This window comes from Monodelphis domestica, chromosome 3, assembly GCF_027887165.1.
Source record: "Monodelphis domestica isolate mMonDom1 chromosome 3, mMonDom1.pri, whole genome shotgun sequence".
Taxonomy (NCBI): domain Eukaryota; kingdom Metazoa; phylum Chordata; class Mammalia; order Didelphimorphia; family Didelphidae; genus Monodelphis; species Monodelphis domestica.
This window is the reverse complement of record NC_077229.1, coordinates 179706360-179731648: the sequence shown is the minus strand read 5'-3', so window position 1 is coordinate 179731648 and position 25289 is coordinate 179706360. Positions and strand designations below refer to the sequence as shown.

General features: G+C 35.5%; 1 long non-coding RNA gene across 1 annotated transcript in view; it reads right to left on the bottom strand.

Annotated features, from left to right (window-relative positions):
* Positions 1-19725: 19725 nt before the first annotated feature.
* Positions 19726-25289, bottom strand: part of LOC103103445 (uncharacterized) — a 29751-nt gene continuing 24187 nt past the window's right edge. The window contains exon 3 of the long non-coding RNA XR_008917576.1: positions 19726-24663. This is a non-coding gene — a long non-coding RNA (uncharacterized LOC103103445). The remainder of the gene's footprint in view (positions 24664-25289) is intronic.

Here is a 25289-nt window from a genome sequence, read left to right as displayed (position 1 = left end):
CAAATCAACATATATCAGAAAGCTACTACCATGGATGATAAAGACTGAAAAGTATCTTGTCAATCCTAGAACACTTGGGAAGAATCTAATCAGATAAAATATACTGGGGCTCATCAAATCAATGTCGCAAAAACAAAAAAGAGGAATGATTAGACAACAGTTTTAAAATTAGTCTGAGAGTTGTAGAGGACTATAAACATGTCATTAGGCAACAATATGGAATGGCAGCCAAAAACCTAGTGCAATCTTGTGCTAGATCAAAAGAGATACTGAGTGCAGAGGAGTCATACTTCTGCTATACCCTGTTCTGGTCACACCACATGGGGGATCGGTGTTCTGGACATCCTATTTTTAAGAAGGTACTTGTAAAATTAGAGAGGGTCTAGAGTGGGCAACCAGAAGGGTGAAAAGTCCTGAAACCCTTCTATATAAGGATCTATTGAACAAACTGAGAATGGGTGATCCCAATGGGGAGAGGGACATGGAAGCACTCTTCAAGTATTTTAAATGTTCAAGTATTAAATATGTTGAATCTGCTCTACTTAACCTGAGAGGGTAAAAAAAAAGGAGCAGTAGGTAGAAGGAACAAAGTGACAAATTTAGATTTAATGTAAAGTAAAGCCCTTTAACTATTTCAGCTCTCTTTAAGTAGAGTGGGATTGTCTTAGAAGGTAAGGGCTTCCCCACTTAGTGGAGATATTCAAGCCAAGATTTGATAGATATTCTTGTCCAGGGACAGGATGTATGAAATGTCTTATGAGGTTTCTTATAATTCAAATTCCACAAAATCCTTTATTTTCCTCTCCAAGGAGAACCTGTGAACTATCTTTTCATTTAGTTATGATTTCCCTTTGTCTTTTGGTTTCATATATAGCAAAAATGTCAATATTGATTTGATTTATTTCCTCTAGTACTATGCCACCTCATTGGTCTTTGGGCATGGTTCTCACTTGGGAGATAACAACCTGTCAGACTTGACAGGTTATATAGAATTCAATCCACTGTTGGATCACCCGACATGATAAGCAATAGTAATGAATAAGCTTCATAGGGCACACAAATGACAATCTGACGACTCATGCATTGTTATCCTCCCTTATATAGTGCATTCTGGGAAGGCAGGCTTTTGAGGAGGTAAAAATAACAACACATATGATTCAAAGGTAACAACATGTACAATTCAAAATTAACAACATATATTCTTCAAACTAATTTTGTTAAGTCTATTTGAATTTCTGTGAGGTAATTATATATTGATAGTACTATATTTTTAAGTTTAAGTATTATATTTTGAAAATCTATTTTGAAAATATTTCTGACTTTCCCCCTCTACAATATTGTGTTCTAGGTGAAACCAACTTTCTATATTTTCAAAAAAATCCCTGCTCAAGAGCTTTTGCATTTAAGTATTACAAAATCACAGGATTCTTGACTATACAGATTAGTTTCCTTTTCATTTGACCACGATTCTTCTTTCTGACACCAGAATCACTTAAATTTCTGTCTTGCTATGGTAAAAGTTATTCTGGAGATGATAAAAAGTTTTATGTACTTCTTATATTTAGAATTTTAAAATGAACAGAACACCATACCAAGTAGAAATATGTGTAGATTTTTTTGTATTTTTAAAAGTAACTATACAAATTCTTATTCTTATTACTTTTTAATTTTTTATATTTGCTTAGCATATATCAAGGATGAAAATTACAATCCAAGCAATTATAATATAGGCATATGACAAATTAGGCATACTTGAGAGATATTGTAGGTTTTGTTCCAGACTACTGCAATAAAGTAAATATTACAATAAAATCACACAAATTTTTTGGTTTCCTGGTACATAAAAATTTCTGTTTATACTATGCTATAGCCTATTAAGTATGAAATTGTATTATATAAAAATGCATATAACTTAATTGAAAATAAGTTATTGCTAAGAAATGCTAAACACCATCTGAGCCTTCAGTAAGTCATAATTGTTTTGCTTGTGATGGGTCTTGCCTCAATGTTGATGTATGCTGACTGATCATGTTGGTGGTTGCTGGGGGCTGGGGTGGCTGTGGCAATTTCCTAAAATAAGACATAAATGAAATTTGCTGAATATCAATTTCTACTCTACCTTTCACTTAGACACTTAGAGTCTATTGTAGAGTTATTAATTGGCTTAATTTCAATATTGTTGTATCTCAGTAAATAGGCCAAAGGAGAGGGAGAAAAATGGAAATTATTCAGTAAAACAGTCAGAACACATATAACATTTACTAAGTTTTCCATTTTACATAGGCACAATTCATGATATCCCAAAACAATTATAATATTGACTTCAAAGATCACTGACTAGAAATCACCATAACAGATATAATAATAATAATGAAAAAGTTTGAAATATTGTTAGAACTACCAAAATGTGATGCAGAAATAGATGTGAGCACATGCTGTTGGGAAAAGAGTACCAATAGACTCCATGATGCAGGATTGCCATAAACCTTCAATGTGTTTATTAAAAAAAAAAAAAGCTCAATATCTGCCAAGTGTGATAAAGCAAAACAAAATAAAATTAGGTATGGCTGTAATTGGGAAGTTGAAGGAAACCTTAGAGATGAACATAAAAAGAATAGTGTACTCCTAGAAAATACAGAGACAATTTCCAAATCAAAATGAATATTTGTAGAATTAATATTTTATGTTTTCCAGGTTAAATATCAATACAATTTCTTAATATATTTATTTTCGGATATTTTGCAATCCATGTTCTCTTTCTCCTCCCCATCCCTCCTTCTTCTCTAGGAAGGCAGGTAATATGATATAGATTGTACATAAATGATCTTATAATATGTATTTTCATGTTTGTTAGGTTATGAAAGGAGACACATATTGCTTACTTTAGGGAAAAATTCATGGAGGAAATAAAGTACAGAATGGCATGTTTCAATTAGCATTCAGACTCTGTTCTATCTAAGGTGGTGGATATCTTTTTTTTGTTTTTGTTTTTGTTATGAGTCTCATGGAGTTGTCCTGAATCCTTGTCATATAGAGAGTGCAGAACTAATATTAAAATAATATCTTAATCTTACACATAACAGCACTCAACTCAGCAGTGCAGAGAGCAACCTATCCATGTCTTCTCATCTTGGGCAATTCGTGTGTTCCCAAATCCTCCCTGGAAGATCATCAACTCAACAGTGATAGTCTTCACCTAAGTCTCTTACATTCCGTGGGCATTAGTATAACAAAAAGGTTGCCCTTTTTTGAATATCATTCTACTATTTTTCCTGATCTTAAATCTCATAGATACTATTATTTGAACCCTTTATGTGCAAGTGGAGAGATGAGATAGCTAAGTAGTAAACTGGCTTACAATACAAACACAGTCACAAAATATTACAGAAACAGGGTAGAAGACTGAAAACTGAGAAGAAATGTGGAGAGAGAATGAATTTATTGAAAGCTGCCTTGACATTATCCCATGAAGTTTGTAGATGAAACTGGGGGTGGGGTGGGCCAGGTGGGAAAGAACTTAATAGATAGACTTAAACAATAAAATAATTTGCTAAAATTTCCTGAACTCTTGATGACAGTGTTACCTAACAGTCCCTGATATGAGGAGGTAAAAATGGCATTTAAAAAATGAATCCTAAAATTAGCTAAACCAGACTAAAATATTCACAGGTAAAATCTGTTCTGGAGGTGAAACATTAGAAAATTTTCTGTAAGCCTGGCTAATAAATTATTCCATCAAAAACCTTTTATACCAAACTAAGCATATGTCCATTTTATTGTGGGCTCTGGTATGATGAAAGACCTCTTTCTCCATGGTTTCCTTTAGGTAAACTTCAGAATTTCTGTCTGAAAATCCCTTCTAACCATCATTTTAAATTTTTGTCTTTGACATACGTTAGGCAAATAGGAAAAAAAATTAAAAAGTAATGAGGAGGGTTCCCAACAGCTTTGAGAGAATTCCACATATGTGCTAATTAGTGATTCCATCTGAAAATATTCCCAGAAAGCTGGATGGGTAGAGCAGACTGGGATAAATAATGCAAACGCCCTATGGCACTGTCACAAATACCCCAATCAGTGCTGTGTGTGATTTCAGTGAGACTCTCCAAGTTCTGCACCTGAGAATAAAACATTAATGAAGTAAAGCTGTAAAAAACAAACCTCTGGGTCCAATACACCTTCACCTCCTCCCCAACTCCCACCCTGACTCTTTTGGTTCAGGCTGAGCAGTCTTTACAGGGGTTAGATTCCAGGTGACATCCCTCCTCCTCCTACCTACCACCCACCCTCCACTGCGCTCTTTCCTGCATTTTTTATAAAGTGAAATGGATCTTATATCTAGGTTGCTGATGCGGGTGAAATTTGCAATTTTCATTCAAAAGTTTGTCCAGTCCCATAATCACAAGTCCTTGATTAGTTACAAGAAGAGGCAATAGCTCGAGTCTCAAATACCAATAAAGTACTCTCAGATTACAGAGACTGCAACCTCTGGACGTTCCTTTTGTGAAATGACAAGCCTGCTGCTTTAGTTTCCTGACACAATGCCCAACTGTGAGTATTTTTTTTCCTTTTTTTAGTACAATTGAGTTTCATCAGACAGACCATAAATACTGTGGATTGAATTGCATTCAGTAAAATCAATGGAAAAACTAACACCAGCTCCCTTCATAAATGAGGGGTAAATAGCACTATTAGGGTAATTTCTGGTTTTAATGCTCTCAGCTAACACCTGAAGACTATGATTTGAAAGTTGCAGTGTAGATATTAGGAGAAACACCTAGATGCTTTACTGAGAAGTGCCATAGAAATGACAGAATAAATTGTCCAATTTTCCTTCCTAAAAACACAAGCATGAATAGTCACATGAGCACATTTGTGATATGTGTGACTATATTTTGTTAGAGATATTTCTGCTTCTACATCTCCTTTAGAGCTGTAAAAGTGTGCAGCAAAAGAAGAGGAAATAAGTGGTCTATAATCAGGAGGACAGTATTGCTTAGTCAATAAGAGCACTGAACTTGGCATCCGGAAGATTTAGGTTCAAATCCTGCATCTCTTGCTTCCTGGCTATAAGACCATGAGAAAAATCACCTAACATCTCAGACCCTCATTTCACCATCTAGAAAATGTTTCTAGTAATACCTGCTGTCCATAGTTCACACGATCTTTATAGAGCAAAAATGAGATCATATAGGCAAAAGACCATATACATTTTAGTAATTATTATTAAGTCCAAATGCTTGAATCAACATAAAGAGAACTCCTTAAGAATTTAAAGCTATTGGAAATGGAACTTCATCAATTCCCTGTCATTTAATTAGGTTCACACAGAATTAAGAATCTAAAGTTACAACAACAGTCATCTAATCACATTGGGAGTATTGTGGACGGTTCTATGCATTACATTTTAGAAAGGACATGGATAATAAACAGGAGAGAATCTAGAGAGCAGCTACTAGTGTGTTATCTAGAGTTTATGCAATGGGAGGAAGGGTTAAAGGAACTGGAGGTATTTACCAGAAGAAGAGCAAACTAAATTAGGTCTTGTCATGTTTCTACTCTCAAGGAATTTACATTTCAATAGGGAAAACCTATAAATTAAGAATAGTATATGACAACTAGAGATGAGATCTAAATAGATTCTTTTTTGCTCTAGTGAGAGATTGCTAAAAATCTCAGCACTGTCATCTTTCCAGTATATAAGTTTTATAATTATATCTTTATTCTGAACTGCCCATTTCTTTTCATTCCACATAATCCAATAAATTTCCAAATCTTGCCATTTCCACCTTAATAGTATCGCTCACATCTGACACAGCTACCACCTTATTTCATTCCTTAGAATCTCTTACCTAAATTATGGGATGATTCTCCAGTGGTTCTCCCTGCCCTAAGTATATCCCCACTTCAGTCTAACCTACACACTGCTGCCAGTGATTTCATCTAAACTGAAATCTGACCACATAATTCCATTACTCAATAAAATCTAGTGGCTTCCTATTGTTTCTAGGATAAAACGAACTCCTTTGTTCAGCTTGGAAAGCCCAATACAGCCTACTTCCAATCTATCTTTCAATCATTACTGGACATTACTTTCCTTCCTGCACATTGTGATCCTACAAACTGCCCTATCTCTTCTTCACTCATCACCTTCATCTCCCTTCTCCATGTCCTTTAACTGATATGCTAAGCATGTACTCTCTCTTTCCCTCTGCCTCATAGAATCCCTCACTTCCTTTAAAATTGAGCTCAGGCACCTTCTTCTGCATGGTCTTGCAAAGATTGGCCATGTACTAGGTCATAAAAACATTGCAAGCAAATGAAGGAAATAAGAAAAAATAAATGTAATTTTTCAGACCACAATGCAATAAAAATGATGATCAATAAGGGATTATGGAAAGGCAGATTTAAGATTATTTGGAAACTAAATAATCTAATTCTTCAAAACTGGTGGATTAAAGAACAAATTAAAGAAACTGATTTCATTGAAGAGAATGACAATGAGGAAACAACTTATCAAAATCTATGGGATGTACCCAAAAATAGTACTCAGGGGAAAATTTATGTCCCTCAGTGCATATATCAACAAATTAGAGAGGGAAGAGGTAAATGAATTGGGCATACAACTTAAAAAACTAGAAAGAGAACAATTTAAAATCCCCAAATAAACACTAAATTGGAAATCATAAAAATCAAAGGAGAAATTAGTAAAATTTAAAGCAAAAGAATTATTGAAGTATTGGTTATTCTAAAAAAAAGAAAGAAGAAAACTAAATTAACAGTATAAAAAACAACAGGGCAACCTCACCTCTAATGAAGAGGATATTAAGGTAATTATTAAGACATATTTTGCCCAATTAAATGACAATAAATATGACAATCTAGGTGAAATGGATGAATATATACAAAAATATAAATTGCCTAGATTAACAGAAAAGGAAATAGAATACTTAAATAATCCAATATCAGAAAAAAAATTGAACAAGCATCAAGGAACTCACTATGAAAAAATCCTCAGGGCCAGATGGATTCACAAGTGAATTCTATCATATTTAAAAAACAACTCATGCCAATACTATACAAACTATTTGACATAATAAGCAATGAAGGGGTCCTACAAAATTCATTTTATGATGCAAATATGGCACTAGTTCCAAAGCCAGGCAGACTAAAAACAGAGAAAGAAAACTACAGACCAATCTCCTTAATGGTCTACAAAAATCTTAAAATAGAATACTAGCAAAAAGATTCCAGCAAGTCATCACTAGAGTTCACTATGAAAAGGTGGGATTTACACCAGGAATGCAAAGATGGTTCAGTTTTGGGAAAACCATCAACATAATTGACCATATCAACAATCAAAACAATAGAAATCACATGATTATCTCAATAGATGAAGAAAAAGCCTTTTATCAAAATACAACACTCATTCCTATTAAAAACACTAGAAAGTCTAGGAATAGATGGGCCCTTCATGAATATAATAAACATTATATGTTTAAAACAATCAGCAAGCGTCATCTGCAATGGGGATAAATTAGAAACCTTCCCAATAATTTCAAGTGAAACAAAGATGACCATTATCACCTCTATTATTTAACATTGTACTAGAAACACTAGCAATAGCAATTAGAAAAGAAAAAGGAATTGAAGGGATTAAAACAGGCAATGAGGAGACTAAACTCTCACTCTTTGAAGATGATATGATGGTGTACTTAAAGAATCCTAGAGAATCAACTAAAAACCTAGTGGAAAAAATCAACGACTTTAGCAAAGTTGCAAGATACAAAATAAATCTACATAAATCATTAGCATTTCTATATATTTCCAACAACTCGGCAGCAAGAGTTAGAAAGAAAAATTCCATTTAAAACCAATCTAGACAATATAAAATATTTAGCAATCTATTTACTAAGACAAACACAGGAACTAATAACAGAACTACAAAACACTTTCAACACAATTAAAACTATATCTAAATAATTGGGAAAACATTAATTGCTCATGGGTAGGATGAGCTAATATAATAAAAATGACAATCCCCCCAAATTAATTTACTTATATAGAGTCATACCTTCTAAACTACCAAGAAGCTTTTTTACAGAATTAGAAAAAATATAGCAAAGTTCATTTGGAAGAATAAAAGATCAAGAATATCAAGGGAACTAATGAAAAAAAAAATGTGAAGGATGGGGACCTAGCAGTACTGGATCTTAAACTGTACTATAAAGCAATGGTCATCAAAATAATCTGATACTGGCTAAGAGATAGAAGGGAGAATCAGACTTGGGATAAATGACCTCACCAAATCAGTGTATGATAAACCCAGGTATCTTAGCTTTTAGGATAAGAACCCACTATTATTTGACAAAAACTGCTGGGAAAATTAGAAAACAGTATGGGAGATATTAGGTATTGATCAACATCTCACACCCTACACCAAGATAAATTCAGAAAGGGTCAATGACTTAAATGTAAAGAAGAAAACTATAAGTATGGTGAACAGAGAATAGTATACCTGTCAGATCTATGGGAAAGGAAAGGTTTTAAGATCAAGCAAGAGTTAGAAAAATACAAAATGTAAAATCAATAATTTTGATTACATTAAATTAAAAATGTTTTGTACAAACAAAACCAATGTAACCAAAATTAGAAGGGAAGCAACAAATTGGGAAAAAAATTATAACAAAAACCTCTGACAAAGATCTAATTACTCAAATTTACAAGGAGCTAAATCAATTGTACAAAAAAATCCAGGCGTCCCCTAATTGATATATGGGCAAGGGACATGAATAGGCAGTTTTCAGATAAAGAAATCAAAACTATCTATAAGCACATGAAAAAGTGGTCTAAATCTCTTATAATTAGAGAAATGCAAATCAAAACAGCTCTGAGGTACTACCTCACAAGCAAAAAAATAATCAATCCTGGAGGGGATGTGGCAAAATTGGGACATTAATGCATTGCTGGTGGACTTGTGAATTGATACAACCATTCTAGAGGGCAATTTGGAACTATGCCCAAAGGGCACTAAAAGACTGCCTACCCTTTGATCCAGCCATACCACTGATGGGTTTGTACCCCAAAGAGATAATAGGGAAAATATGTGTGTAAAAATAGTTATAGCCACGCTCTTTGTGGTGGCAAAAAATTGGAAAATGAGGGGCTGTCCTTTAGTTGGGGAGTGATTTAACAAGTTGTGGTATTTGTTGATGATGGAATACTAGTTTGCTAAAAGGAATAATTAACCAAAGAAATTCCACGTGAACTGGAATGACCTCCAGAAATTGATGCAGAGTGAAAGGAACAGAACCAGGAGAATATAGACACAGAGAGGGATACACTATGGCACAAGTATATGGAGTATAATGGAATTCTCTACTAGCAATAATCCAGGACAATTCTTAGGGACTTATGAGAAAGAACACTATCCACATGCAGAGAAAGAACTGTGGGAATAGAAACCCAGAAGAAAAACAATTGCTTGATCACATGGGTTGATGGGGATATGACTGGGGATGTAGACCCTAAACAATTACTCTATTACAAATATTAACAATATGGAAATGGGTTTTGATCAATGATACATGTAAAACCCAGTGGAACTGTGCGTGCTGAAGGGAAGGGGGTAGGGTTTGGGAGGGAAAGAACATGAATCATGTAACCATGGAAAAATATTCTAAATTAATTAATTAAATAAATAAACTTTCAAGAAAATGAAACCCTGAATTCAAATATGACCTCAGACACTTACTAGTTGTGTGACCACAGGCTACTTATTTAACTTCTGTTTTCCTCAGGTTCCTTAACTGTAAAATGGGGATAAGTAAATAACTCATAGGGATATGAAGGTCAAATGAGATAATATTTTTTAAGCATTTAGCACAATGCCCAGAACATAATAGGTACTATATAAATGCATATGCCCTTCTCTCCATTTTATGTGTCCTCCTGTAAAAGAGAGAATCTGCAATGCCTGCATAGGACATCATCTGTCAATCAAAACATAACATACCTTTGGAATGTTCCCAGGAGAAACAGTTGGGGAGCCAAGAAAGCAGCTGAACAAGGAGACTTGCTTTTGGGGCTAGGCGGAGAGGCTTCTGACTGGACCCCTCTTAACTTCTGTCCTAAATTGGGGGAAACTTGTTTTTGAGCCAGGCTGAGAGGCCTGGACCTTATTTAGCTTCTGACCTTAGGCTGAGAGATCCTGGTGACTTCTGGAGCATGGGGAGAAGTTTTTGAACTAACTTTTGTCTAGTGTGGCTGATGGTGGTGGCTGAATCTGAAGAACTGATTGTATATCTGAGATTTGAGTTTGAAGAAAAAGAAAGAAGAAATATTTGTCCTCTTATCTCTCTCTGACTGTCTCTGATAGTAACTGATGGCCATACTCCCAATACCTTCCTAACTCCTTGTATAGATTAGGGAAACCCCCATCCCTCTTACCTCATCTTCTATCCTTGTCCTATCTTCCCCAATAAACCTCCTTACCTGAGAAATTAGGAGAAAAGAGTATTTCCTCTGAGACCTCATAGTTCACTCTGGGAAGGAGAGGGGAAGGGTGAAAGCTGAAAGGATTTTGAAGAGGGCGGTGAAACATGGAGGGTAGGTAAAAATCTTGATCCATAAGCCATCTAGTAGTGATCCATAGACACCCTCTGGTAGTATCTCTCTACCTCTCAGAAGTATCTCTATCTCCTATTATCTTCTTTATTACTATAGAAACACCAGTATCCATTTATTACAACTGGCATCTCTAAGACTGACTGTACCTCACAATCCTTTGAAAGACAGAGTAGAAAAGAGTGAAGATGTTTAAACAAGTTATTTGTAGAGTTGTGGTGATGGCTGTCATTGCTTGTTTCTGGGTCTACAACATACTTTACAGTAAAATGACCCACATGATCTCTGAATCTATTGATTACATAGGCAATCTAACCATGTCTTTTTTGCAGTTGCCATTCTAAACTGACCCTATACTCTGGCAGGTCCTGATTCAAGTTTATGTGCTCTTTATGGCTGTCCTTCAAACTTTGACCCAAATGAAAAAGATCTTTAGATTTGTCATTCCCCTGAAGGCAGAAAAGATACTGGCTATTGATAACAACCTGAAAAGCATGATTAAGATCCTGTTTGAGGAATTGATTAAAGAAAAAGGGCTAGATCAGGTTATGGGCAAAGACAATGTACAGACAGACAGTGTATCTGAGGAAAAGACAGCTAAAGTCACTGATAAGGGAAATGAAGGTGACAAGGATGCTGTGTCTGTTATTGAACTAGAGAAAATCTGTCCATTAAAAAAGGTCACCAAGCTATCCAGTACTGCTATCCAGGAAACTTAAATACAGGAACTTAAATCCCTAAAAAAATGTTTCCCAAAATTTGTAGAACATCCTTTCAAATCTCCAAAGGAACTGAAACGTGCTTTTAGGATTTTTGAATCTGATTTTGAGGATGCTGTGTTTCTCCTGTCAGAACTGTTCAGCCCCCATGAATAGAGACAATTCCTAGAAAAGACAAGATCTCATAGTAACCTGACTAGCTGGCCTACTGTGGATCAAAGGGTAGATATGGACTTTACTAACCCTGTTGTAACAGAACTGCCATTTTACCAATACCCTCCTAACCCCTTGTATAGATTAGGGAAAACCACATCCCTCTTACCTCATCCTCCATCCTGTCCTGTCTTCACCAATAAACCTCCTTACTTGAGAAAGAGAACAAGAGTATCTTCTCTAAACCTCACAGTTCATCTTGAGTTACATAGAAGGTGGCTGACTAAAAGGGGGGAAGGGAAAGGAGGCAGGAGGGAGTGGGTAGAAAATGGGTGGCATTTTGGAGGAGGAGGGTAGGCAATATCTTGATCTATTAGCCATCCAGGATAATCAATAGGCAACCCTCTAGTATTCCTTTATTACACTCCCTCCCAAATTACCTTATATTTATATGTTTGGATTTCAACATAATTAGAGAAGGAAATGGCAAAGAACTCCAGTATCTTTGTCAAGTGATCCCAAACAGTATCCCGAAGAGTCAGACCTAACTGAAACAACTGAACAATAATTTGTATTCAAATTAATATATTGATTTTTAAAGATTTACATAAATATATTTATATCTTTACATTTACTATTTATATCAATAATATTTATACAAATTATATATTAATAGACACTTGTATTTATTCTTTAAATTTATGCTGCACACTTTTGCATATGCTTTTGTCTCTCTGTTAAAATACTGTCCTTAATTCAACTTGAGTTTCTTTCATTCATTCTTTGTCCTTTTATCTCTAACACTTAGCACAGATTTAATAATACTCATTGACTGAGAGAATTCCTGGACGTTGTGTTTTATGTTATATATGTGAAAGCAAGAGTGAAAATAAATTACTGCAGAATTATTTTGCATCGATTTATTAATTGTTCTGCATTTTACTTCATGTTATCTCTGTGGAAGTGGAATAACCTTGTATAGGCAGGTCATCCTGGAACAGAACAAGTATAGACAAACAAATGAACATCCATACAAAGAAAATTGAGTTATATTCAATGATACATACTCTTGAAGGTTTAGGATATTTAGCTGATATAAAATATTATATTCTAGGAATGTAAAAAAAAAGTATCTTTCAGAAGTTAACAGATTTAGAAATGGGAATTTTTTTTTAACCTTTACCTTCCGTCTTGGAGTCAATACTAAGTATTGGCTCCAAGGCAGAAGAGTGGTAAGGGCTAGGCAATGGGGGTCAAGTGACTTGCCCAGGGTCACACAGCTAGGAAGTGGCTGAGGCCAGATTTGAACCTAGGACCTCCCGTCTCTAGGACTGGCTCTCAATCCACTGAGCTACCCAGCTGCCCCCAGAAATGGGAATTTTTAACTTGCTACAAAAATGGTCAGCTATTACAAGGAATAGAATTGATCTGTTCTTTTTTTAATTTAAATTAATTTATTTAGTCAATTTATAACATTATTTCTTGGTTACAAGAATCATATTTTTCCCTCCCTCCCCTACTCCTACCCTTCCAATAGCTGACAAGCAATTTCACTGGGTATTACATGTGTCCTTGATCAAAACCTATTTCCATGTTATTGGTGTTTGGATTAGGATGTTCATCTAGAGTATACATCCCCAACCATACCCCCTCAACCCATGTATTGAAGCAGTTGTTTTTCTTCTGTGTTTCTGCTCACACAGTTTTTCCTCTGAATATGGATAGTGTTTTTTCTCATAGATCCCTCCAAGTTGTTCAGGATCACTGCATTGCCACTAATAGTAAAGTCTATTACATTCGATTGTACCACAGTGTATCAGTCTCTGTGTACAATGTTTTCCTGGTTCTGCTCCTTTCACTCTGTATCACTTCCTGGAGGTTGTTCCAGTCCCCATGGAATTCCTCCACTTTATTATTCCTTTAAGCACAATAGTATTCCATCACCAACATATACCACAATTTGTTCAGCCATTCCCCAATCGAAGGGCATCCCCTCATTTTACAATTTTTGCCACCACAAAGAGCACAGCTATGAATATTATTGTACAAGTCTTTTTCCTTATTAACAATTGATCTGTTCTGTGAGCACCTCATATCAGTGATTTCCAACACTCCTGGGTCTGACCTTAGAAGACTCATTTCTAAGTAGGTAGGACACTGTGTAGTGTCCTCTCCCTTTTAAATGATATACACAGAACACAGTGATGGTTTTTGTTTCCTGTAAATAAGTGAAATCCGCGTAATGTCTTACAAATAATTTATGTTTCATATGGTACTCCTCTATAGCTAATGTGTGATGCTACTTAATGAAGCAAAGTCATAATCTCTGACCTATACGTTGATCCTCCAATGTGAGAGTGAGAAATTCTGTTGTTGTTTAGTCACTTTAGTGCATCCAATTTTTTGTGACCTCAGTTGGAGTTTTCTTGGCAAAGATACTAGAGTTGTTTGCTATTTCCTTCTCTAGCTAATTTTACAGATAAGAAAACTAAGACAAACAGGTTCAAGTAACTTGTTCAGGATTACACAGCTAGTAAGTATCTGAGGTTAGATTGCAGGAAGATGAGTCTTCCCAGTTTCAGGTATTGTAGCATTCTATCTGCTGTGCCACCTAACTGTCCTATTGCTGTTGTTTATTAATCTCAGTATGTCCAATGCTTTTTAAAAACACAATGATTATTATATTTTCAGGTTGTCACACCTCCAGACAGCAAAAATGTTTTTGGAATAGGGGAGACTGTCATGGCAAAGCCAAAAAAAGGGCAGTTTCCACCTGTACTTGAAAGGACAGCTGAGATGGATGATTCCTTGAAGACCCATCTGTGCATAATAATACTAATTCACACATACATGTCTTCTGTCATGTCATGGGGACTGAAAATATGTATTGCATGAAAGCGCTGGTATAAGCTATGGCAGACTATTTACTGGGGAGTGGGAAAGAGCGAGAGAATCTGAATCCCCAAATGTATGCACAACTCTTCATAACCCAATTTGGAGATTTTCTTGGAAAGTTCTAGTTCACCACAAATAGAGCATTGATTGATCCAGGTAAGAGGCAGCATAGGGATCAATAGGATCTTGGTTTCAAGTCCAACCTTCCATATTTGCTAGCTGTGTGACCAAGAGCAAGTCACTTGACCTATTCAATACTCAGTTTCTTCATCTGTCAATGGAAAAAATACTTTTAGTATCATATTCTTTGTATCAGGATCCAGTGGATTAATACTAAGCTATTTTTATTATTTCTGTGTTAGTTTTGTTATTATTTAACAACTCTGGTCCTTTTTTTCCTCACCTCTCCAATGACATGTTTAACATAGATGATCAATAATATTCCTTCCCACTCAAAATCTTATAATTCTGAGAATTTCCATAATTGCATTGCAGATAAATCTGATGGTACCTAGGTTTGAATTCTGCTTTTATCTACCATCCACATGACTGTTGCAACTTCATGATCACCCTCATCCCCAAATTCAACAAGTTGCCAAGTCTTGTTGGCTTTATCTCTATAACAACAGTAGCATTAGTCTCCTCCTTTTCATTCACATTGTCACCATGCCAGTTGAAGTCTTCATTATCTTCATTGCCTCTCTCAACTTCAGGACTTGAATTTTTAATAATCCTCTCACAAAGAACTACTTATTTACAATGGTCCTAACTGGTCTTCCTACCTCAAATCACTTTCTCCTCCAGCCATCCTTCACATAGCTGCCAAAGTACTCTTCCTAAGGAAGCTCTGACCTAATCCTAGAGGTACTCTCTTCTTTCCCATGTTTTAGAGTATCTAGTTTCCTTCAAATCCCAGCTCAAGAACTATCTCCTAAGAGAGCCTCTCTTAATCTTCAACTGTCAGTACCAATTTCTGAAACATCCTTACATTTGTGTGTGTGTGTGTGTGTGTGTGTGTGTGTGTGTGTGTGTTTATAGCTCTTCAAGAGAGTTGCAGAAATAATCCATGGAAAATCTTTGCAAAACTTAAAACATGATATAAAAACATGGCATATGATGAATATGGAAATATACATTGCGTGATAGCACATATTCAACATATTAAATTGTTTACTATCACAGGGAGGTAGGAAGCGAGAGATGGAGGGAGAAAATTTGGAACTTAAAATATGAGAAAATGAATGTTAAAAATTGTTTCTACATGTAATTGGGAAAATATTACTAAAATTTACATTTACAAGGATCCGTGGAGAAGGAAATGGTAAACTGCTACAGTATCTTTCCAAGAAAACCCCAGGTATAGCTATAGTCCACAGGGTGATGAAGAGTCAAACACTTCTAAACAAATGAAAACCATATAGACTAAATATATAATTTGAGACTATACAATTCTTTTCAAGACTTTAAGTTTCTAGGCAACTACATACTATATTGTGAGTTTCCTCACTGAATTCCCAATAGCAATGAAATATAGATATGGCCCAAAACCCTGTACATATATTGTATGCACTGTATGTGTTTGTCTCCCTAGACCTAGATAGATGTAAGCTGCTTGAGGTATTCAAAGGACTGTTTCATTTTTAGCTTTGTATCTTCCATACCTAGTCTAGTCCCTAGCACAAATAATGCAATTAACAAATTCTAATTGATTGATTAACCCTGGCCAACATTTCTGAGTTTTGATTTCTCCATTAAAAAAAAAAAAAGATTTAGGGTGCGGCATTAATGGAGCTCTAGGACTAACTTTAAATCCTGTGATGCTTAGATTAAGTAAAAGCTAAAGGCTAGTCTAGCTAAATTCTCTTGGTCTTTCCAATTTTCCCATTTTATTATGCTATAATTACCCTGATAACATAGAACCTTTCCCTATCCCCCTTAATGCTAGTGACTTTCCATTGTGGATTATCTACAATGTGTGTATCTTGTTCATAGTTGTTTTCACTTTGTTTCCTGCATCAGACAATGAGCTCCTTGACAGCAGGAACTGTCCTTTACTTTTCTTTGTATCCCCAGCCTTAAAGTAGTTGCTTAATAAAATGCTTGTTCACTAACTGCTTGAGATATCCTAAATCAAAATCCCCTATTAATGAATTGATCTGGGAAACCAATCTAAGTTATCTCTGTGATTTTGTTCTTCCTGCCAGTGTAAAGGTGTTGTTCAGAATAGAGAAAGATCTGGAGAACTTAAACTACGAGGATCAAATTCTGGCACATTCCTCACCCTATCATGGTATTGAACTGCATGCCACTTTTTCCTTTTAGCATACCCTAGAACATTCTGCCATACTTTTTATACATAAGAGAATCAGCCATGATTTAAGGTTCAATGCAGTGGTCATATGTCAATGATGTAGCTCAAACCTTTAGACACCTGATTATTAGCTCTGATCTTTTAGGACTCACCTATGAGATTTGGGTCTAAGCAATAGCTCTGACCCAGGGTCATGCCAGTTCATTTGTATGAACTAGGAAATCCAAATGCTTCCATTTATGGTCATAATTAGTTGGATGTTTCTGATCAAGTACTTAAAGGATCAGTGTCAGTTCAGGACTACATTCTTCATGCAACAGACATCTTAAACCTCTTCTGAACAATACTATATATATATATATATATATACTGAAGGGCATTTATAGGAGAAAGGGAAAGGAATAAGCATTTATATAGTTTTCTTATATACTAGGCACACTTCTATGCACTTTACAAATATTTGATTCTCATTCAATACTAAAGTAGATGCTATTATCATTCTCATTTGGCATATGAGGAAACTGAGGCAAACAGAAGTTAAATAACTTGCTCATTGCCCAAAGCTGGCAAATGTCTGAGGCCTGATGTGAACTCAGGGCTACCTGACTCCAGACCCAAGACTCTATCCACTGTACCAACTAGCTATGTATGTACTAATTTAGGAAAAAGTGAAAACCTCACAATCTTTCCTCAGGTCCTAACTTTTGTGGACTGAAATTATTTCAGGGAATTAATCTTTATAGTCTGAAAGGTTTTTGGTGAAAGCAAATTCATAGTACATTAGAAAGAATTCTGGATCTTAAATCTGAGGACCAGGGTTCAAATCCAACCTCTGACATATACTACTTGTATGACCTTGGGCAAGTCCTTACTCTGAGTTTCAGTTTCCTCATCTGTAAAAAGAAAGTTGACCTAGCTAGCCTTAGAGATCCCTTTCAGTTTTAGATTGATTATCACTTTTGGTTTATATTCACCAGGAAAAAATATTGACTACATAAATCAAAAGCAGTTGTTTCCTTTATACAGTTGCCTTTAAAATTGCTTCATTATCTTAGTAATAATGTAACTGCTTAAATATTTCTCTATGAAATTCTAGTTAAAAGAGAGGTTGGCTTATCTTTATATATATATGTGTATCTTTATAACTGACAGTTTTCATATCCATCGAGAGATGGGGGAGGCAGGGGGAAGCTTCTGATGGAGTTCTGCTAACTCATTAGTAGACAAGAGAACTCAAAGTGGTTTGAAGATGAGATTTCTGCGCAGTCCCTCCCCCACTCCCCACCCCCTTTATGAATACCCAGAGGGGAGAGATACCCTATCCTGGATACTTACAGGATGACATCCATCAGACAGGTAATTACTCATCTGTCTTAATGCCTCCTTTTAAGTTTGTCCATAAGAAGTCTCTTATCCCCTAAGTCAAAGGCCTCTCTAAAATCAATAAAACCAAGCCCTATTGGGCCACCAGCCAGTTCATTTTCCACCTCTTAACAAGGCAGTGGTTATTAAATGCCCTGCTTTAAAACCCAAGTGGGGTCATCAGACTTTCATGATGAGATTAATCCATCAATGGTGCATGTGTTAACTTTGCAGTTTCTTTGATATGAGCGATAAAGTAAATAATGGTCCATGGCTTTCCAATAGGAGGGAAACATGTTCCAGAAGCTGAAATATAAAAATGGGGATAATTCTTAGAAAGAGATATCTTGCCAGTAAGAAAGGTGTTTCATTATATTCTCCCATTCAATGTTTGAAATGTGGCACTTGTATAAATTTTAGAAAGATAGATATACAAAGCCCAGCATTTATGTTCAGTGCTATATTAAGTAGTAGGGATATAGATACAAATAAGAGGTAGTCTCTGCCCTCAAGGACAAAAGTCAATACATAAAATGGAGCTGGAAAAAAGGCAGGAAAGGTGTGCTGCAGGATGGTAAGGAAATGGGTGGAAATAGAAACCGTTTCCTGCAAATTACATTTACTACAGTTGAGGGACACTGAGAAAAGGTTCAAATTTTAGTTGGGTGAGAGATGAGGAATATGGAAGAAGTATAAACAGCATGGTGAGGAGATGAATATACATGAGGTTCATCTAACTGGCTCCTGTTTGAATAATAGATATTTTAAAACTATTTATTCCTTTTCTTCTTTGAATTCTTGCGTTAAAGAATGGCCACCACTTAATGTAATAATTGTCCGTATCTTGCTCTTTTTTATAGCAATTGAATTCTAGTCATAAGTCTGCATAAGGAAATCAAATCAAAGAGAAAAATTATAGAAACAGATGAAGTGGCAGCAAATATTACATAATTTCACCTTAAAGGCACCTAAAATTGTGAAAACTCAATTTGCAAGGTTGGGAAATGATTACTGTCTCTCTTGAGATATCATCATAACACCAAGAGTCATGAGCATGGGCAAAGAGAAGCCAGGATGTCATTTCTTATGATGCTTAGGTTCTAGGGTTCATTCTTAACTAAGGGGGAATTTCCTGGATATTTCTGAGAAAATTATGTTTGATAGAGTGAAGATTTATTGGCATGAAGGCCACTAGAGATGGGGGTGACAAGTTGCTGCTTGTGGTCCAAATGAAGAGAACAGTGGTACAGTCATGCTATCTCCAGGTCTAAGAGCCTTGGTAGAGTTGGGATGACCATAGATCATAGCTGAAAGGCAACAAGTGATGCTTTAGTAAATTACTGTCCTGCTTTGAGATGTTTCCCAAGAGGTTTTTGAAGACTTTCATGAGTCAGAAAACATTGAACCTTATATTTTTACTAATAGGCAATAAGTCCTAAAGAGATTATTTCTCTCCCCCTGATGTGCTAGCCAAAAGGAGAGGTATCATAGGGAAATCTCCTTGGAACCTCGAAGAGTTGTACCCTTTTGTTCAAAGAATGATTCTATTATTGAACTCTTTTTAATGATGTATATTGTTTTTAATTTATATTGCAAATGCTTTTGCTATTAGATTTGTGGGTTTTTCATAGTCCATGAATAATATTATATTGGCACTGGTGGAAGCTTGGGTCATGATTTACAAAACTGATTACCCAAAACAGCTCACTCTAAACTTGGGGAAAACAGCAAGGATTTCCAGAGGAAGAAATATTTGCGGGGCCCAGATATATTTACTTGGTTCCAAAAGGATCTTTATTTTGTTGGTTAGTGAATTCTCTCCATCAATATATTAAACAACTCTTTTAGGCTTTATAGTCAAGTCAACAAGGACACTTCCTATTTGTCAGACACTATGCTAAATGCTAGGATTACCAAAAAATGACTAAAAACGGAAGTTCTTGCTCTCTACAAATTCATCATTCTCACATCCAACAAGGTGATCAACCTCTCTAACTTAGCTTGGCTAATTCTCAGTCAATAAACACAATGGCCTGTCATCTAGATACCCTTGAAGCTATTCCATTTTGGTAAGATCTGCCAAACCAGAGTTGGTGCTCCAATGGCTTAGTCTTCTAGAAATCTCGTGCACTTCGATGACAGAAGTTTTAGAGGAAGGTGGTAGTGTTGCAAGAAACTTTGAAGTCATTAGTGATTTGTTTAAGTGTCTTAACTCCAGAGATGGATGTGTTATATCCAGTAATTGAATTTATATCCTATGTCTAAGTTCAGCATTAGGTTGTTCTAACACATGACCAACTGACGCTCTTTTAGCTTTGATTTCTGTGTTGTTTTTGTTGTTGTTGTTTCAGCTGGTGCAGCATTTGTGGTTTTCCATGTCTGGTCTCTAATCCTCATTATTGTTTCATCAAAGTGAAGCCATAATAAGCAAATGTAGGTATATCAACATCCAGAAAGTACTACCCTGAGTTTATGAGACTAATAAACCGGGTTAAAAATTTACAACTTGATCACCTGACATTTTACCTGCTGGACACTTCTGCTAATTGGCACCACTGCTACCATATCTCAAGGGGAACTAAAATTCATGGGGCAGTAGGGGCTGACAATAGAAGGTTAAATCAGCAGGAGCCCAGGTCAGAGCACTGAAATCAATAAGCAGATTTGGCTCATTGACTCAAGTCTTTAGAGCTATTTGGAAGAAAAGGGAATTGATGAATAAATGTTGGTGAGGGCAGAGAAGGCAGAATCTGTGAACCAAGCTATCGAAAGACATAAGACAGAAAGATGAAATGAGTATAATCATTGAATTTTAGAATAATCTCCCTCACATACTCCAAATCCACCCTTCCTCCAAATATCCCTCTTTCTTCAGATTGGATCTCTATTGTATCAGATTCCCAGGTTCGTGAATGCAGAATTATCCTCAAATCTTAGGCTTCTCTTTCTTTCTATATACAATTAATTGACTAAATCTTACTGATTTTATCTGCACAATATCTCTTGCACCTGTTTACTTCTCTCTACTCAAAGAGCCATCATTCTAGGCTTAAATTCGTATTTGATCTTTCTCACACTTCTATAATAACCTCCTAAGTCTTTTACCTCTTCTAGTTTTTTTATTTCTCTGATGTACTCTCTTTAACAGTTGCCAAAATAATCTTTCTAAGGCACAAGTCTGACCATGTAACACCTTTGGTTGTAAACCTTAATACATCCCTCTCCCTGGTCACTCCATTGCTTAAAGGATAAAATATAAGCTCCTTAGATTAGAATCTTAGGAGACATTCCTAATGTGGTTGCCATTGACTTTCCCAATCTTATTTTATACTCTTACTTTTCATGAACTTTTCCACTTCCATATATTTCTATTTTATTTTCCCTATACTTCTTCATTTCTATCTCTCTTACCTCCCTTCAGTATTCAACTTAAAAGTAACCTCTTGTATGGAGATTTTCTAGATTTCTCCCATTTGCTTTCTCCTGTATGAAATTTCCTTGTGTTATATATCTTTGTGTGCATACAGTATTGTCCATCAAGTATAACACTTTCAAGGTCATCGACTGCTTCTCATTTTTGTCTTCATGCCAGATTTATTAAAATTCTGACACAACATAGGGAGAACATATTCAAGGCAAGAAAGCCAAGGAATGGGTAAGTTGGAAAAACAACAATTTTTTGTTTCTATAATGAATGTGATTATTACAGAGAGGTACAGGAAGATTTAAATTAACTGATGTAGAGTGAAATAAGCAGAATCAGGAATATATAATGGATACAACAATATAAGTGAAAGCACCAATAATGAAACAATCCATACCAAATTCTATGAACACATAATAACAAAATTTGGCCCCAATAAAGAGATACAAAGGCCCATTTTTTTGCATAGTTGGAGGAAATTAGATTTATTGCAGAATATAATGCCCATCTTTTTATGGGTTGGTTATACTGATTTCTTCTTTTTTATTCCCTTCTCTGAAAAATGGCACTCTAGGAGAAACAAAGGAGAGAAAATATAGATGACTTTAAAAGAACAGATCAATATCCATTTTCCCTCATTTTAATTTTTTTCACAATGTCTTACAATGATTGACCACTTAGTAAGTGTTAACTCATTAGAATTATATCACAGAGAGTAGAAGGATCAAGATAATCCAAGTCCTTCATCTTCTTACTGAAGAAATTAAGAGCCCATAAGACTAAATAAATTCTCCAGAATGAAACTCTTTGTAAAGACAGAAGTGAAATTTGAATCCATGTTTTCTGACTTCCTGCACAGAGATTATTCCATTAAACTACTGCTGCTAAAGTCAAAATGCAACCAAGAAAGATAGACAGAGTCAAAAAGCCAGAAGGAAGTTTAGACAAAAGTGAATTTAAAGATCTAGGATGGAAAAGTGACAATCAGTTGATGTCAACTCTGTCTTTCTGGACATAACAAGGTATTGGAGGTACCGGGCAGCCCTGTCTTTCCTGCCCTTGGGATGGTCAAACTCTAATACCTCAGAAAGCCATGATATCTAAGATTAATCAAATGATTAAAATGTATTATGATGATATCCCCGAAAAAATGTATAATCTCACCCTGCTTTTTAAGTCATTAAGGTCTGAGTTATGTCCAGTATAGTTTTAGTATTGTTTGTACTTTATTGTATTATAACTCACTGGTTAAATTTATAATCACATATAACATTAAGTCAATTTCCCATAATATTGGAAAAAGTACAAAATTTCATTCCTTGACCATTCACAAGTACAGAGTTGAGGTACATTTTGATCCTATGGAATGCACTAGTTCCAGGTAGCATCTTTTGTTCTTTCTACTACTACAATAAGATTTGTAATCTTATTCTTTCAGATATTCTCTCTAATCTAACCATGTCCAGCCCACTCTGACTTTTATTTATAACTTTCCATGTTTCCAATAGAGGATCCACTCAACACACCAAGGATCTTCCTTCCTTTCTTCTGACATAGCAAGGACATTTATGTATCACTTGCTCACACTATCCTGAGCTGCTTGAAGACAGTTAGGTGGTGCAGAGAATAGAGTGTTTGTTGAGTCAAGTCAGAAAGACCTCAGTTCAAATCTGACCTCAGACCTTACTAGGTACATGACCTTGGATAAGTCACTTAACCCAGTTAGGATAAAATATTTGTAAAAGTGTTTAGCACAGTGCCTGGAATATCATATCATACATTCTCAATAAATGCCTGCCCTTCTTGCCCCTTATTTACCTATTTTCTCCATCCTGCCATGTGACTTATCTTAATCTTGCCATATGACTAGCTTATTTTCAGACAATCAATGCTTATAATTGCCATGAACGATAAATGTTCACATATCAGTGGTAAAAAAGTATTAGAAAGCTTAATGCGAAACACAATATGTCTTGTTTCTAGCTTCTTAGAATTGGTAAGAAGTCATATGGAGATTAGGATTTGGAAACTGAGGTTGGGTTTGCCTACCTCAACTCTTTGTATTCCTCTTACTTTGTAATCTGAGGGACAATAGGAGATAAAGATAATAGTAGGGCTGAATATGAATGGAACAAGTTAAGATTTTATAGGAAAAATAACTTTTCCATGCTAGTAGAAAATACTTCTATTTTAGGCAAGTAGAGATATATAATTATCAACCCAGAAAATCCAGACTCCTAAATCCACTTTGGGAGTCCCTTTCACCTAGTTCAATTGTTTAAAAAGTCATAGAAACATAGCTTTAGAATAAGAAGAGACTTAGAGTCCATTGAGTCCAATCCCTTCACTTTGCAGATGAGGAAGTTGAGGGCCAAAGGGGTTATTACTTGACTTTTCCAGGGCCATACACTGTGAATGGTCATGGTAGGATTTGAACCAAGGTATTCCTAATTCCAACTACAGCACTATATCCCCTATGATAAGTTCTTTTAGAAATTGCTGGTCATAGATTTAATTTTGTTCCAAGGCACAAAAATGTGACAGAAAGAACTGGGCTACCATTTCTATCACTAAACAGTTATATGGTTTGGGGAAAAGTTGGTTCTCTTTAATTTTGTTTCCTCATATTTCAAGTAGAGAAATTCATTATTATATTGAGGTTGTATTAAAGGATTTGCATGACCCTAAAATACTATGATCCCATTCATTTTTTTCATCTAATATGAAAAAGTGTGCTATAGTGAAAAAGAGTATTGAATCTTGATTCAGAAGATCTAGGTTCAAATCCTGAGTCTGCTACTTATTACTTCTGTAACTTTGGACAAGTTATTACCATATATTTATTTGTTCTGGAGATTCATATTGGCTTCATCTCTCAAATTTTGGCAATGAACTAGATGATTTGATCTCTCAGTTACTTTTAAGCAATGAAAACTATATCCTCAACTCTTTAAATAAATATATATTTTGACTTAGCCCTTTTGTACAATTTTGCAATACAGGCAAATGACCAATGGCTGTTTCATTTTGTCCCCATATTAAACCTGAGCTATAAGACTAGTCTGAGTCAAACCTGGTTTCTTATAATCAGTCGACTGCAAGAGCTGGCAGGTTCTATCAAGTTGGGAAGGCATTTAGCAGGGGTATGCTGGTAAATGCTTAATAGAAGATCTCTGAAAAACAGTGTAACACACTTTTAAGCTTTTTCTGCAACATTAACACTTTCTTAAGTCAAGGTAAGCAACAAAGCAATAAACCAAGCCCTGATTTGTAGTAAATAGGGATCTGGGAGATGTAAATATTCACCCCCAAAATTTAACAATGGCTCTTAGAGCTGGCTCCAGGACACCTCTGGCATTGAGATGGCAATCTAGTGGCAGACTATGCCTACTTTGGGACCAAACTAGTTGACCTCACAAAGGCTCATCATCATGGATGGGATGAAAATTTTTTAAAGTTTATTGCATCTATCAGTCTACATATAGAAAATGTGAGTACTGTGATAAAACCACAAAGCCTTGAATTAAAGACATCAATCACATGACACAAGGCTCTCAAATAGATGTATGGGCACATTTTATGGGTGTTTTCCTCCCTACTCATAATATATTGGAACTTCACTCTCCAACAGGAACCAAAGTCTTATCTCCAACTCCCCTTTTAATCTCCTGGTTCAGAAGGCAGAGATGGAACTGGTTAATTTAACAGGTCAAAAAAAAAACAAAAAAACACCAGTTCTTATCTATGTAAATATTGAATCCCTCAAGTAGAATGGAAGCTCCCTGAGGTTTAAGAACTG